This window comes from Apium graveolens, chromosome 5 (assembly GCF_009905375.1).
Source record: "Apium graveolens cultivar Ventura chromosome 5, ASM990537v1, whole genome shotgun sequence".
Taxonomy (NCBI): Eukaryota; Viridiplantae; Streptophyta; class Magnoliopsida; order Apiales; family Apiaceae; genus Apium; species Apium graveolens.
In genome coordinates, this window is record NC_133651.1 from 117309868 (window position 1) to 117328345 (window position 18478).

Genomic DNA, 18478 nt, shown 5'->3' on the forward strand with positions numbered 1-18478 from the left:
GGACAACAGCCTTCTCCGTACCGGACCATCCAGGTCTATGACAGGAGGAGGATTTCTCCCCCTAGGGGGCATCTGGGGTCTGGTGGTCTGGTGCGCCTCCAAGTCGCGCCTCAGCCTTTGAATCTCAGCCTCATAAGCCCTGATTTTTTCCTGCACTTCTTGGGGATTCGCCCCTTGGGTGCTTTGAGAGCGTTGTCTTCCATCGGCCATCGGCTCTTTGCCAAAATGCCTCCTTCTTGGGGCCACTTCATCATCTGAAGATTCGGAGTCTCTCTCAGTATAAGGACCAGAAAATTCCCGATCCTCGGGGATAGGAGCCAAACCTCGTATATAGGGGGCGATTGCCCTCGCATTTCACTTCGCCCAGCATGTCCACTTTATTTAGCTTTTAAATCAAATCTTTGTATAAAAGAAAAGTTTTGTAAAATAGGAATATCTCTTTTTGAAAACAGTTGTAACTAAGTAAACTGCATGCTTCTTTACAGAATATAAACAGTTATGGAAAACAGGGTACATGGTATCACAGGGTATACTGGTGCAATAAATAAGGTAAAGTAAAACAGGTGCAATAAAGTAAATGACAGTGTTGGAAAGGAAAAAGGTACTGATATATATAGATCAAAAGTTTTAGGTAGTACAAGCGTAAAGACGCTTCGAAAGTAAAAGCAAAAAGGGTACAACCACCTACTCACTAGTCAGCATCGCTAGTCTATAAATACAACTCAAAAGTCTACTGATACACACTACACACTACTGTACATATTACATAATCATAACAATACTGCTCAGCATCTCCATCTCTGAATCTCTGGCTCATGGCAAATCTGGACCTCCTATCTTCTCAAGCTCCTCTAGAACCCACTTAGCCCACTCCACTAGGAAATCAGGGGTGATGTCCTCATGTGTAGCCTCAGCAATCCTCACAGCAGCTATTCTACGAAACGCCTGGAGCCTCTCCCTAAGTCGCCTCTCACCACTCCCCATCTCTCTGGTACGCATGATATGCAATAACTCCTGGATCTGACCCTGTAGGAATCGCTGCTCCATAAGGCAAGCCTCAAGAACCCTCCGTGTCACATGAATCTCCTCTCGAAGCTCCCTCACACCACGATCAATATCTGTAGTCCTGATGATATGCTGTAACTCTCTAATCTGAGCCAACAAGGAATCACGCGCCAATAGAAGAGCCTCATACCGGTAATAAGGAACTGGGGGCAATGTAGACTAGAATGGGGCACTCGCTACTGAATGCCCAGTGGAATCTGAATCAGCTGGTGGGGGTCCTCTAACAGGTGGCCTCATGCCTGGAGGTTGAATAGCCTGCAATGGTACGGGCTGCAACACCAGTGAAGGTAGAATAGCTAATGCTGGTGGAATAACAGGACGTGGATCCGATGCTGGTGCTCCAACTGAAGGCTCTGAGTGATCAGCTGATACGGGAATAAAAGAGTCGGCCATCTCTGCTATCTGAAATCATATCTAAATATAAGAATCTCGTACCACGATGCAAACTATACTAATATCGGTTATACCATAACACTCAACCTCTCGACGTTCTATCATCATATACCTTACTTCTAATCCTATCCCTCTACCCATTCTCGTTAACCTAGGCTTGTGTTAGTGACTTATAACCTGTAGCTCTGATACCAAACCTGTGGCGCCCTCCAAACCCGGGTCAGAAGTTTGGGGTCCACACACACACCTTAATTATAACCTGCTTATAACAATAATAAAGATAATAATAATATATGCAGTGACCATACTTACCAACCACCACGGACCGCAACAGGTTAAAGTATGCACACAAGCCAAACACACTAATATATTACAAACCGTTCAAATCCCAACTATTTCAAACTCAAACTAAGTATTAAACATTATTACAAACTTTTACAAACTTAAATTATCCCAAAAGAAGCCTACTAGCTCAGCTTTCTCAACCTGAACCCCTAGATCTCGCGCTGGACTGGGGATCCTTGCTACCAACTGGTTCCTTTTTAACTGGAAAGAATATAAACAACATCGCACAAATGAGCTAACTAGCTCAGCAAGTCACAATGACAAAACTGAGAATAATGATCATCAGGTGAATATGATTATGATATCAAGTGAACAATGGATTATGATTTAGAATTGGATATTATACTTTTAATTTAAAAACCAAGGTTAGGCTGCTGATCAGTCACGCAATAACCCCGAGCAAGGCACACAGCATTGCTCTAACTACTGGATCCAAGGCACACATTGGCCTAACTTGACCATTATATGGTCTGACCACGAATCTGGTCCACAATTTTATAAAAACCAATCCAATTCTAACATAATAACAGAATATGCAATAATAAATAATTAACCAAAATCATTAACAACAATAAATGTTTAACAATGAAAGGGTTTCAATCCTTGTAAGGATCAATAAGGCAATTTAAAAGCTTGGATGCTGGGTAATGAAAGAATTGGATAACAAAGGAATCAACATTTCAGGGTTTCAAAGATTTAGGCTTTCAAAGCATAGGATACAAGGATTGAATGTACAAGTAATTCAGTTCAGTGTTTGGGATTTTGTTTACATGTATTTGTGGAGTAATATCGTATATTTGAGATTTGTGTTTAGGTATACAACAATCAATGGTCTAGAAAGAATAAGGTTTATGGCTCAAGAACAATAACTGGAATCAGAGTTTAGGTTTCAGTGCTTCAAAGCACTTGCAATATCAATCTGCCTATCAAATACTAAATTATCTCGAGAAAGTTCAGAACACTTGCCTGATATTAGCTTACTACACTGCACTCGTTTCCAATCACAAGCGTCTTACTCTTCAACTATCTATTTCCCTTTCCTACGTCTTGCCTCTTCTGCTCACATATCATAAGTATCTATCAATAATTTACTCATGGAATTCTATTCAACACATACTTCTATCTACCCTTCGTTTTACCCAAATCCGATTAACGGATTGAAAGTTATGCAATAATCAAGTAAACACCGAATATATAGACCGATAGTCAATTAACAAGTCACATATAGCACATAATACATCACGTAATCAATGATATATTATTTATAAAGAAGTCTCGGGTCATAAATAGGCTTTCTGGTATTTAAAATGATTTTTAAAACATTTTTCGGAATTAAAACGGGCCGTTGGATCAATTTCGGGTTAATAAACAGGGTTCGGTTGGCCAATTCTGGCTCCGAAATAATTTTAGAATAATTATCGAGCCTTGGAAATAATTTAGAATAATATTTTAAAGCTCGAAACTATTTTTTAGAATTTTTAAATCATTTTTAAATAATTAAATCTAATTAAATAATTAATTAAAATCAATTAATAATTAATTAAATTAATTAATCAATTAATTTTCGAATTAATTGACCAATTAATCAATTAGAAATTAACTGAAATTAATTAACTAATTAATTTAGATTTATTTGTGAATTAAAAATAATTTTCAGAATTAAAATAATAATTTTTAGAATTTTCAGAAATTAAAAACGAATTTTTATAATAAAAATAAATAGGAAATATGATTTTTAAACATTTTTAAAACAGAAATCCAATTTTTGCAAAGTCTGGAAACTATAGGGACCAAACTGCATCGTTTTCAAAACTATAGGTACTAAACTGTAATTTTTCAGGGGGGCGCCGGAAAACAGTCGGGTTCGCCAGAGAACACGATTCCGACCTCCTCACCTTACTACAAGCTCCAGATCACATCTACAAATTACCAGGAATACAATCATGCAATCAATTCATCCTAACAATACCTGAGTTGGCCGGAATTTGGTCGTGAAATTTTCCAGTTTCCGGCGAATATCGGAAAACTTCAAAACACAACTCCCTTCTCTACAGACCTCGTTGGTTCATGAAACTTATACGACTAGATTGCAAATTTCACAGAGAACACAACCCACTATAACACAACATCAACCTATCACAGAATAAGAAACCCCCAAATTTCAATTAAGAACATTCATAGGGGTATAAACCCTAATTTTAAAATTCGAAAATCAAACTCAAATTTGAACATGTTATTGAACTCCAAATCAGACATATGACATATGAAAATCATCAGGAAAACAAGCTCTACAACATGCAATCATCAAATCATACAAACAATCATCCGAACAAAAATTCATATTTTTAATAAAATAAATTCGAAAATAAATAAATTTTTAGAAAAATAACCTTGATTTCTGCAGGTGTATGGATTACAGAATCTGGTAGAGCTCTTCAAGACCTTCAGATTGGTTACTCGAGCTTTCCAAACCGAATTCAATAACACCTCCAAATGCTTGTTTGATTCTTAGAACAGTTTTAGGAAATTAGGGTTTTTCTCTGAAAATTATATAATTATCTGTCTGCAAATGATTTTGATACGAAATAAAATATGGTAAAAGGCTATTTATAATTACGGAAAATTAGGATCCCGTTGGATCATTCCGGATATAAAACGGTACGTTTATTTGTAAAAACTGATCCAAATGGTATCGGTTTTTCGGGATAATTATCCAAATCAGTACAATTTGTACTGCGGTCTTGGTCTCAGCGCCTGGTTACACGTATTACGAAGTGATAATTGTGATAGTTTAATAAAAAGCTCCCGTTTATCGAAAATACGGGTTTTATTGATTTACCGAAACGAATATTGTATCGAAAATGTTGCGCCGGGACCCGCGCAGGACAAACCGTACGCCAGATCGAAAAAGTCGAAACATGGAAAATGCTCGGAATATTACAATTAGGTTAGGAAGGAGTTCTCGAAAGAGTTTCGGGTTCCAAAAACGTAACAACGGGTGACGTCGGTTGGTTCCCGTTTTTATAAAATAGATTTTAATTACCTGGAAAAAGATTTTAGAAATTTCATATGATTCTTATAAATCCATAAACCAACATAAAAATAATTAGGAAGATATGACAATTATCTATATTTTATTTTGGACATATAAAAAATAAAATACTCAATTAATATTATTTTTGAATATTCAAGTACAGATAACACTTAACAATTAGCTCACAGAATAGATACTGAACACACATAATAATTATATAATAGCAAAAATAATTACACGATATATCTCGGATATTACATCCTTCCCCCCTTAAAAGGATTCTGTCCTCAGAATCTCTAAGAAAACAAATGAGGGTACTTTTCTCTCATATCACTTTCTAACTCCCAGGTTGACTCTTCAACCTTTGGGTTTCTCCATAATACTCTTCCTAACTTTACCACTTTATTTCTCAATACTTTCTCTCTTTCCTTTAGAATCTCTATCGGACTCTCTACATATGATAAATCTGCTTGAAGTTCTATTGGCCAGACTGGAAGATAGGGTTCAAATCATTGAAGACTCTATGGTCACCATTCTTCAGAATCAACAAACTCAAACAAATCTACTCATGCAGCTGGCACAAGCACAAGGCTTGACCCCTACCCTTGATGATAACAAAAAAGGGGGAGAATAAAGGGGAAGGGGAAGGAGAGCCATCTACAACAGTTCAGATTTCTCAAGTGCTAGTTCCTGTCATCACAACTTCTCCAACTATTCAAGTCAAAGGAAAGCTAGATGGAATTGATCTAATCCAGATAGCAGCAGCTGAATTGCAAGTCAAAGAGCAAAGGAAGAAGATTGATGAAAAGATGTAACTAATATTTGGTTCTACAACTTCTCAATCACAATCTGTGAAGCATAGCACAAAAGTGGAATCAATTATTATGGAACTCAAGCCAGTAGGGAGGCATAAGGATGGAGAAACTTCTTCCAAAGATCTGCAACCTATGGTTCTCAAGCCCAACAACAGATCCAATAAGGACTCTACAAAGAATCCTCTAAAAGAGGTGGATTTTCCTCTTCCAAAAGCTGATGAGGACAAACTTTTAGGTAGAAGTATTGCATATCTCAAAGAGACCATGGATGAGGCTGTAAGCAGAAACATGGCTATTATCTTCAGAGAGGGAAAAAGCATATGTGTGATGAAAGGACATCCCAAATTCTCAATAGCCAAGAGGGAAGAAGCCAAAAGGTTGAAGAAGAAGCCAAACAGCTAAAGGCTGACAAAAGAGCACAAGTAAAGCTTGAAAAACAGCTAAAGTCAAGTCAGGCTGAAGAACAGAAAGAAATTGTAAGACAAAGGTGAAGATGAAGCTATGGGGGACATGGTTGGTACTGAGATGGAGGAAAGAAGTAAGGAAGAATGGCAGAAAGGGAAAAGAAAGAAGGTCAATAGCAAAGAGAAAGAAGGTAGATAAGACTGAAGAAACCCAATCAATATCCAAACCACTACCCTCTATTCCTGAACCAATTGTACCTGACCCCTTCATGAACATTCATGGTGAAACAATCATTCCCAAGGAGGAACCAATTGATTGGGACACCATCAAATTGCCCACCTTCCTAACCTCTTCTCCACCATCAAAGAAGCAGAAAAGAAGAATCAAATCAACACCCTCTAAAGCCTCAATCAAATTCACACAGAAGCCTAAGCCTAAACATCAAAGCTCTAAAGATGATTATGTTCACATCTGTGACATAAAAGAATTTTCAGACATTGAACTCTATCTGGATGAGCTGGAGGAAGTAAGGGGAATAGCTGCCTACAGACAGCTACCAGAAAGACTAGTGTTCAAATACAAAGGAGCTGGGGAAAGAACATGGCCTCTTCACAGAATTCTGAATGAAGGCTACTCTACCTTGATTAGAGTCTACTCAGCCATACAAAAGGATTCTGGCTTTACCAGGACTGCCAAGACTGAGATTCTCAACAAGATTCCCAATATAAGGAAAACTTGGAGGGAGCCCAATTCTTTGCCTAGAACTTTACTCATTCAAGAAAGAGGAATTACAATTCACAAATCACCTCATTGGTTGATGGAGTTCAGAGACAACAAAGGAGTCAGAAGATTTTTAGAATTGAAGATCAGCTAAAGATTGCCAGTAATGAAACTCTCAAGGATATGCAATCTAAGTTAGATATCAATGAAGAAGATGAAGCTGAATTCTACAGACAACTTCAACTTCAAATAGAGGAGAATGACAGGAGGCTAGGAAAGAAAACCAGGGATCAAAGGAAAAGAAAGTAATTTGCTCAGGCTAAAGGAGCACCCTTGGAAACAATGTAATTCTTCAATTCCATCTCAGCATATACATTTTTGTAGCACTTTTGAATTTCTGCTTTATTACAGTTTATATATTTGTTAAGTGTTTTGTTATCATCAAGCTAAACCCAAATTTATGCCTACAGTTCTAGTAGACATAAATAGGGGGAGATTGTTAGGAATATGTGTATTAGTTTGATGATGAGTAAGCAAAACACTTAAGTAGAAATCTAGTGTTTGTAGCCTCAACGGATAAGACCATCTTGGCTATCCGTTGAAGGAGTAGTTGTACTTAGCAATAAGTTTAGTATTGTAGCACATTTCACTCTCTGGTTTCAAGCTGTAATTCTTAGATGTTGTTAGGAAATAATCAGTCATGTTGACTACTAATGGATGTACAAATAGGAGGGCTAATTGTAAATATTTCATGCTTTGTAATTTTGTATAAGTGAAGAAGTGTCAACGGATATTGAAGACCTTCAACGGATAAGAAACAAAGCTTCAACGGATGTCTCTATTGCTTCAACGGATAATATCCATTAACGGATAAGTGCTTCAACGGATAAAGACTTCAACTAATAATGCATCAACGGATAAAGCTTTAACGGATAAAGCCTCAACGGATAAGGCATCAACGGATGAAAGCTTCAACGGATGCTTAGTTCATTAGCAGTTGATAGTGACAATTCACAAGCTGACAGAGGCACATGGGTTGACAGAGACATACTGGAATGTGGAAGCCTCTAGGAGGAATCAAGAAAATGCAGCATTTCCATTCTGATGCAAACAAGGAAGTATTCAAAGATTTATAGATTATCCTAGATTGCATTGGATAGAGAAATGAAGAAGAAACATGTGAAGAATCTTTTCAATTGTATTTTACTGTTTGTCTTCACTTGTAAACTTGGTGATATATAAACCAAGTAGCAGCTAGTAATTAGATATGAATTTTCCTGAGCTGTTTAGAAATATCAAAAGAGAAAATCATCTAGTTTGTACTAGGAAGCAGCTGTGATTTAATTCTTTGAATCACAGATTTTCTGAAATAACACATCTCTGGTGGAACAACAAATCCACCAGAAAAGTTTATAAGTTCTTTGTGCTCATTACATTTGTGTTTGAATATATATATCTGTCTGCATCAGCTTCAAGCAATTCACACACATTTGATCACTCAAACACTTAGCCTTAGAAACTGCTCAAAACTTGAAAAAGTTTTGAGATTTACATTCAACCCCCCTTCTGTAAATCTCATTGTTAGTCCACTGGGAATAACAATTGGTATCAGAGCAAGCTCTTAACATACAAAGAGTTTAAAGATCTATTCTGCTAATATCATGAGTGCACAGAAGAATCCTCCTCCTACCATCATGAGTAGGAAGGATATTGGTGTAAAGATCTCAGTCCTGGAAAAAGATAATTATCATCACTGGAAAGTGAAGATGCATTTACATCTTCTTTCTCAAGATGAAAGCTACATCAACTGTATTAAAAATGGTCCTCACATCCCTCACAAAGTAGCCACAGCTACTACTGCAACAATTGCTGTTGGACAGTCCATTCCCAAGCCAAAAGCAGAATGGACTATTGAAGATATGGAAGAAATCCGCAAGGATAAGAGAGCTATGAACATTTTGTTTAATGGCTTAGATCAAGATATGTTTGACAATGTCATCAATAGCCAAACTGCAAAGGAAGTTTGGGATACTGTACAAATCATCTGTGAAGGTACTGAGCAGGTCAGAGAGAACAAGATGCAGCTTCTTATTCAACAGTATAAATATTTTCACTTTGAAGAAGGTGAATCATTAAATGATACCTACAACAGGTTTCAGAAACTGTTGAATGGATTGAAGCTGTATGGTAGAGTGTACCAAGTCAAGGATTCCAACTTAAAATTTCTTAGGTCTCTGCCAAAGGAATGGAAGCCCATGACTGTCTCTTTGAGAAATTCTCAAGATTATAAGAACTTCACACTTGAAAGACTATATGGAATTCTGAAGACTTATAAACTTGAAATGGAGCAGGATGAGCTGTTGGAAAAGGGAAAGAGAAAAGGAGGAACAGTTGCTCTTGTAGCTGACAGTGAGAAGATGGAAGCCAGGAATGAGGAGAAGACAATGCCAAGTCTCAAAATTGGCACAAGCAAATCAGAATCAAGCAAGGGTAAAGAGCAAGTTGTTGAGGATGAAGACAATTCCAGTCAGGATGAATCTGATGATATTGAAGAACATTTGGCCTTTCTGTCCAGGAGGTTTGCAAAAATGAAGTTCAGGAAAAACACAAAGTTCACTAAGCCAAACAAAAACATGGTGGACAAATCAAAGTTCAAATGTTACAACTGTGGCATTAGTGGACACTTTGCAAGTGAGTGTAGGAAGCCAAATTCTGAGAAAAAGAAATTTGAGCAAGTTGATTACAAAAAGAAGTATTTTGATTTGCTCAAACAAAAGGAAAGAGCTTTTCTCACTCAAGATGATTGGGCAGCAAATGGGGTAAATGAAGATGATGATGGGCTTTTGAGTTGGTACAGTTAGGGGATGATCAGAAGACACCATATGCTACTTACTTCTTGAAGGGCGAAGTCATCTATTGGTGGGAATCAGTAAAAGCTATGGAAGCAACTCAGCAAGTTTCTTAGGAAAGATTTAAGAAGTTATTTCTGGAAAAGTATTACCCTAAGTACATGCAGAATCAGATGGAGCTTAAATTTCTTGAATGGAAGCAAGGGAATATGTCTGTACTGGAGTATGAGAAGAAGTTCACAGAGTTGTCAAGGTTTGGGACAAAGTATACCTGCAGTGAGGAGGAAAAAGCAAAGAGATTTCAACAAGGATTAGAGCCTTGGATTAGAGATAGAGTGGCTATGTTTGAGCTTGGTACTTATGCAGGAGTAGTACAGAAAGCTGCTCTGATTGAGAACAATGGGATGCAGTCAAGAAAGGAAAGGGATAACAAGAAGAGAAAGGTCTGAAGCCGGAAATTCACAAGATCGGAATGTAAAGAGGATTGGATTCCATAAGGGCGGAAATTTTCAAAAGAAGGGAAATTTGAGCAAAAGACAAGAGTCGAAGGGGAACAACCAGGCAAGCCAAGGACAAGTTGGAGAAAACAGATTTCAGAGACCGAAATGCAAGCATTGTGGAAGAAGGCAACCCAGAGTGTGTAATAAGTTGAGCATGACATGCTATAGGTGCAACCAGAAGGGACATTTGGTAAACGAGTGTAAAATGCCGAAGCCAGGAGTTACATGTTACAAGTGTGGAAAGACTGGACACATAGCTAGGGAGTGCAAGACAACTGGACCAGTCAAAGCTCTAATGAATGTGGCAAGTACTAGTGCAAGCGTGCTAGCCGAGGTATTGGCATAACCTCCACCACCTACAACAACTCTGCAAGCAACAGCAAGGACATTCGATTTGAAAATGAAGGACGCTGTTCAGAACTCTGAGGTGATAGCAGGTACACTTTTACTGAATAATGTCAAAGCTAAAGTATTGATTGATTCGGGAGCAACGAGATCTTTCATATCAGAAACTTTTGTTGATAAACTTCAATGTGATAAAATGGTTATGAACGAGGTAGTAAATGTGGTAATTGCGAACCAAGAGAAGATTCCTGTGAATCAATTATGTCCGAAGTGTGAGATTGATATTTCGGGGTATAAGTTTTCAGCCGACTTGATACTCTTCAAGTTGGGAGAATTTGATATAATTTTAGGTATGGATTGGTTAGGGAAGAATAATGCCCAGATTAATTGTAAGACCAAGAAAGTGTATTTAAAGATGAAGAGTGGAGAGAAGGTAGTATTTAAGGGACAGAGGCAAGAGCAACTGTTTCTTACAATCGTTCAAGCTAAGAAGTTACTTAGAAAAGGTTATGAGTCGTTCCTAGCTTATGTAGTGGATTCAGAAAAGGGCAACCCCAACATAGAAGATATTTCCGTAGTTAACGAATTCCCAGATGTGTTTCCAGATGAACTACCAGGCTTACCGCTAGATCGACAAATCGAGTTCGAGATCAACCTTGCTCCGGGCACAGAACCAGTTTCAAAGGCCCCATATAGGATGGCACCAGCAGAAATGAAAGAGTTGGCGAGCCAGCTACAAGAATTGTTGGATAAAGGAGTGATACGGCCAAGTACGTCACCATGGGGAGCACCTGTTCTGTTTGTAAAGAAGAAATATGGAAGTATGCGGCTATGTATAGATTATCAGGAGTTAAATAAGGTGACGATTAAGAACCGCTACCCGCTACCAAGAATAGATGACCTATTTGATCAGCTGAAAAGAGCAAAGTGCTTTTCAAAGATTGACTTGAGATCAGGATACCATCAATTAAAGATCAAAGAAGAAGATATTCCCAAGACAGCATTCAGGACCAGATACGGACATTATGAATTCTTAGTAATGCCTTTTGGATTGACTAATGCCCTGGCAACATTTATGGATCTGATGAATCGGGTATTTAAAAAGTATTTGGACAAGTTCGTAGTGGTATTCATTGATGACATCCTTATTTATTCAAAGTCAGAAGAAGAACACAAGTAGCATCTATGGATAGCATTGGAGATACTCCGACAAGAGAAATTGTATGCCAAGTTTTCTAAATGTGAGTTTTGGTTAAAGGAAGTTCAATTCTTGGGACACGTCATTGGAGATGAAGGAGTTAAAGTAGATCCGGCAAAGATTGAGGCAATTATGAGTTGGGAGAGGCCAAAGACACCTACAGAAGTGCGAAGTTTTCTAGGATTGGCAGGGTATTATAGAAGGTTTGTAAAGGATTTTTCAAAAATTGCCACGCCATTGACTAAGTTAACCAGGAAGAATCAGAAGTTCGAATGAAATGCAGAATGTGAGGATAGATTTCAAGAGTTGAAACAGAGATTGGTAACAGCTCTGGTGTTAGTACTACCAGACGACCAAGGGAACTTTGTGATTTTCAGCAATGCTTCACATAAAGGATTGGGCTGTGTGCTAATGCAACACAGTAAGGTGATCGCGTATGCGTCAAGATAGTTAAAACCGCATGAGCTGAAGTACCCGACGCATGACTTGGAACTAGCCGCCATAGTGTTCGTACTTAAGATTTGGAGACATTACCTCTACAGGGAAAAGTGTGAAATCTACACGGATCACAAGAGTTTAAAGTACATTTTCACTTAGAAGGAGCTCAATATGAGGCAAAAGAGATGGTTGGAATTGATTAAGGACTATGATTGCTCGATAAATTATCATCCTGAAAAGGCGAACGTTGTAGCCGATGCTTTGAGTAGGAAGGAAAGATTGAAAATGATAGCAACACCAAAAGAATTGTCTGAAGAGATTAAGAAATTTAGATTGGAACTTTATGATTGTGGAATAGTTGAAGAAGTTTGTCGTGCAATGACTTTTCAGCCAACACTGGTGGAAAAGATAAGGAAATGTCAGGAAGAAGTAATGGAGAAAGAGAAGAATCAACTAACTGGAGAAGAGATTGGTACTCAAAGGGATGAGCAAGGTATACTAAGGTTTTCCTCAAGAATTTGGATTCCTCATGTACCTGAATTGAAGAATGAGATTTTACAAGAAGCCCACAATTCAAGATTTTCAATCCATCCGGGAAGCACCAAGATGTATTGAGACTTGAAGCAGAACTTTTGGTGGCTAAACATGAAGCGAGAGGTGGCAAAATGGGTTGCAAAGTGTTATACTTGTCAGAAAGTGAAGGCAGAACATCAATGACCAAGCGGATTAATTCAGCCCCTAAAGATTCCAGAATGGAAACGGGAAAATATTGCTATGGACTTTATAGTGGGACTACCGTGAATGAAATCCGGACTTGACGCTATATGGGTTATAGTTGATCGCCTTACGAAGTCGGCGCATTTCCTACCAATTAATGAGAAGTCGTCATTGGACAGGTTGGTTCATCTGTATGTGTGTGAAATCGTACTAAGGCATGGAGTACCCGTATCGATAGTTTCAGACAGAGATCCCCGATTTAAATCGAGATTCTGGAAGCAATTTCAAGAGAGTCTTGGCACGAAGTTGAACATGAGTACGGCATATCACCCGCAGACTGATGGTCAGAGCGAAAGGACAATTCAAACAATCGAAGACATGTTGCGCAGTTGTGCAATCGATTTTGCAGGAAGTTGGGACGACCACTTGCCATTAGTAGAATTCTCTTAGAACAACAGCTATCACTCCAGTATTGGCATGCCACCATACAAAGCTTTGTACGGACGGAAATGTAGATCACCGAAAATTTGGGATGAAGTAGGAGAAGGAAAGATTCTAGGCTCGGAATTGGTACAACAGTTGCATGAGACAGTCAAGTTAATTCAGAAAAGGTTGCTTGCTGCTCAAGATAGATAGAGAAAGTATGTGGATCCAGCGCGCAGGGATGGTCGATTTCAAGTAGGCGAAGCCATTTTGATGAAGGTGTCACCAAGGAAAGGATTGTCTAGATTTTGCAAGAAAGGGAAGTTAACACCTAGATATATAGGTCCTTGTGAAATTTTGAGTCAAGTGGGGAAGGTGGCCTGTGAGTTAGCCTTACCACCTCAGTATCAGCATGTGCATAATGTGTTCCATGTGTCATTGCTTAAGAAGTACAATCCTGATGTCAGCCATGTGATAGAATATGAACCTGTAGAAATTCAGGCAGACCTGTCATTTATGGAGCAACCTGTCAAATTACTCGACTGGCATGTGAAGAGTCTTAGGAATAAGTCGGTAAGGTTAGTGAAAGTACTTTGGAGGAACCCCAAGGTCGAAGAATCAACTTGGGAGTTAGAGTCTGATATGAGTTCTCGGTATCCTCATCTATTCTCTTAGACTCCGGGGACAGAATCCCTTAAGGGGGAGAGGATGTTACGATCGACATTTTATGTAATATTATTTGTGGACTTGGTATAATATTAGAGCCGAATGTAAATATACATAATGATTGTACGTTTGTGTGAATGAAAATTTTGCATTATAAATTTGCTTTATGTAGTATATGATTTTTCAAAGCAAGAGTTTATTTATTTCCCTTATTTTTAATTTATAAGGAATATTCTAAACCTTGGAGAAATTTTCTTTTAAAAGTTATTTCGTTCACAAATTTCAAAAGTGATTTTATAAAATTTCTAAAATTCCAAGTTATTTTATGGTATAAATTTTATAATTTTTGAACTTGTATTTAATTTTATAAAAATAAATCTTTAAAAATTTTATTTGTTATAATTAGCAAATTACATGGAAGCCCTTGCATGCATATCACTCTTCTGTTCTCTTAAAGGGCAAAGAAGACCTTTCCAACCCCACTAACTCATTTGTTGATTACCAAATTACCACACTAACCTTGCATGCAAAATGGCCTAACTCTACCTAGAGGTCATTTTTGTATATTCTCATTTCCACTAATTCTTTTTACCAATAAAACCAAAAACTAAGTGGGAGAAGTCATTTTTCACTCACTCCACACTCCAACACACCTCATTTTTCTCTCCTCTCCTCCCTCCCTTTTGCTCTCGGCCGAAGCCCCCATCCCCCACTCCCTTCCATTTTTTTCATTCCATTTCTCATCTTCCCTAGTGTAAATCTTCCACCTACATTTATTTTATATACTTCCCAAGAGTTTTGTGACTTGGGAGATGAAGTTTTATGGTTGCATGTGTAGTTCTTGTGTGATCTCCAAAGAGAAACTCTTGATTCTTGTGAATTCAAGAGCTCTCTATGAGATACATTTTATATATGTGTTAATTAAGTGTTTTATGGAGAAATCATACTTTAAAATCCTTTGGATGCTACTGAAATTTCATTATATAATCATGTTTATCCATGCATGCTAGTTTTAAGATGTTAAAATGATGATCAACCATGTTGTACATGCTACTCTTTTCGTAATCATGTTTTTATGTTTAAAAATTTATAAATTCGAAATATTTGTACTTGAGATAGATTGTTTCCATGATAAATTTCTTATTAATAGATAAGAGAAGATATATTTCATGATTATTAAGGATGAGCAATAGGTATAAGTCGAATTTGCAAGAATTTAAACTTTATGCCTTAGTCGAAATCTTGTTAAGTGTTTTCCATGAGTTGCATGTTATATTTTTAGTTGCATGTTGATGTTCTTGGGCATGGATGATCTCCCCTCCTGTTGAGGCACTATTTTAGGATATTGATGCACTAGTTTTGCTTTGGTAAAGGTTGGATGCTTGGTTATTAAGTGAGAGTCAAGATGGAAGGGGATTAGTTAGTGTTTGCATTTTTTCAGATTTGATGCACTAGTTATGAGGAAGTTTTGAGTGAGCACTTGTTGTCCACTTTGAGGCCCAAGACACCATAAGATAGCACTAGGAGTATATAAAAGGTTTTAGGTGTTTGTTGGAGGTTTGTAAGTCGTTTGGTTAGGTGCACGAGTGAAATTACAAAATCTGTCCAGCAGGGGACAATTTTGTTGCAACTTAGAAATAGGAAGATTTGACCATGTTATGGGTAGGCCCTCATTAGGCCCTATTGAGCCTTAGTTAGAGGGAGTGTCAGAGGAGTTTTTCCAGCCATAGTTCATAGGATTTAAGTTAGAATCATGTGTCACAAGTAAGTTCAAGTCAGGGCATTTTCTACCCAGAAAAACAGGGGAACCATGGACTTTAAGCTTAGTCCCAAGGAGGCCCAAGCTAGGCCCTTGAGCCACATCAAGTTTGGAAGATGCCTTATGATCAGAGGAGTCTAGTGTAGAAGTTTTGGAGGTAAAATTGTAGTGTAAGAGTGTCTAATGCACTCAAGAAACCATAGATATCATTCTGAAATTTACCTTAGTGAGCACTTTCACTTACCACATAGTTCTGGAGCACTTATGAGTGAGACCTAGGTTGACCACTATGGTTGCAAGATAGTATAAAGCCATTAGAGTGAAAGGCCCAAGTGAGGGTCAATAGGTTTTGGATAGTTTAGTAAAGGCACAATGAGTTAGGAGGACAAAATTTGGAGACTTTGTCTAGTTTAGCGATTAAGTGACTTAAGTTCTGGGTCGAGATCATCCAAGCCTAGTGTTGCATTATGGTGTGTGTGTGATATTATTTGGTATTAAAATATGATATGTGAGTATATGTGGCTATGTGTACTATTGTATTTATAAGGTGATTATAAATTGCGTGCATATAGGCCTAAGTGCCATTTATGTTTAATTTCGGGTTGTAAATAGGTTGCGTTGGTGAGAGTATATTATAATGAGGTTATTATTAATTGTGTAGGATCTCGAGACGAGGGTAAACTTGCCATAAAGGTCGAGTAAAGCTTCCAGTTGCTCCTACCTTCCAGACCAGTTGTAACACCCCCAAATCCGGGGTCGGGGATCCGGGTTGTCACGAGTTCCATTTCCCTTAATAACACCCAATCTTAATAAACAATCAACTACTCCGTACTGTGACCCCACAATAAACACACACACCACAAGTTATAGTCTCAGAGATGAATATCCAAAAATAACACGAGTCATTTTATTCCACAATTATATGCCATTACACCTTAAAAGAGTTTCTAAATAAATTTACATTTCTTTGCCATTATTAAGTCTGGTACATCAAAAGTTGAAATCCTAGCCTATTGGCAGTTCTTACCTCAGCTATAGCGACATCAACGCCTATAGAAAATTGTGGAATGTTTCCTATCCGCTCGCGAATTGGGAGCTTGGTCCTGTTCATCTTGTCTATCTGATGTTGTGTGATGAAAGAAAAAAGCAAGGGTGAGCAACAAGCCCACCGAAATAGTATGTATAATAATTTACAATATATGAGCATTCTCATAGTACTCAAGAAAGTCTTAGTTAAGAAGAAATGAACCAAGTAGATATCTTAACGCGACCAAGTCGTAAAATATTCAGTATATAAATATATATTTTTCAAAATCTTTGAAATACTCTGCCAGGCATAATTTACATAGAGTTCCAGTTTATAAATGTATAAAAATTTGTTGCAAGGTGATCTCATATATCTACCCTTGTCTCAACGTTTTTCTGAAAACCTTTGTCATTCATAAGATAATCATTAACTAGATATAAGTTGAAAAGGTGAAGTTACAAGATACTCCAATATACTTATATCTTTTTCCGAATACTACTTGAACTACCACCGTTCAAGGTATAAATAGTTCATCCCATAGATGAAGCTACACGATAAAACTTGTATAGAATCAATCTTTGAAATATCATCAAAATAAAATGAAGTTACGAGAAACTTCATTTGATGAAAATATCATTTTGAAAACTCGACCCTACCAACACTCAACAATCGCCCAGCCGTAGCCTTTCTATCGAAGTGCTCTGGGTAGTGTTGCAGAAATATCTCATTGGATGATGAACCCATTAAGGGAGTTTGCCGCGCCAGGAAGACCACTTACGATGATCAGTCGCAGTAGTGCAACCCCACCATTTTCTACATGTAGAGGAGAACAGTCGGATTTACTTGTCAACCGAACCCTGGACTCCTAAGGAATGGACCGTCTTAGCGGAACTTCCGGGCCATTTGGGCCATAAATAAGGCTGGGCCGGCGCAACTCGACCACTTACGCCACTCCTAGTTCAGATGAAATCCATGACTCTGAAATGTATAGCTCATCTCCCCTTTCCCCAAGTAGGAACTTGTTGATACGACTCCACCAAGAAGTCGCATCTAGTTGGAAAGAAAAACTCACCGATATTTCCCAGGCGATGCCTGTTAATGGATTAACTTATTCCAAGAATTTTACTTCCCGAGTGTTGGGTAAATAATCAAAAACTCTTTTATCAAAATAGCAACCTTGTTGCGAATATAAGAATACATCACGGAGCCGGATCCCTCAGATTTTTGAGCGAGTATTTAAATCCCCTTCGAAAGGAAGATCTTAAATTTGAAAACGAGTTTTGGGATCCGCTCTAACTTTTAAAATCATTTTGAAGACTCGAAAACATTTTTAAGAATATTTGGAGTAATGCTGATTTAATAAAATAAATCAGTCCCGATATATTATAAAATATCTGAATATTATTATTTAAATAATATTCTCACAAGGATAATCCTTATAAAAATAATTGAAGTAGAAGTTTTAAAACTTATACTTGAAATGAATAATAAATAACCAAAGATATACTTATACGAAAGTACGATCTTTATTTGAATAATCGAAAATAAGTTTGATTATCGAAATATTATTCTTTAATAAAATAAAGAATATTATTTAATAAATAAGCGGAGTCATAAGTCCTCGAATAAATATTCAAAATAATATTCATTTAATAAAATAAGCGGAGTCATAAGTCCTCGAATGAATATTCAAAATAATATTCATTAAATATAATAAAGTTATCGAATAAACCTTATTCGATTAATAGTTTTGAAAAATATATCTATATATATATAAAT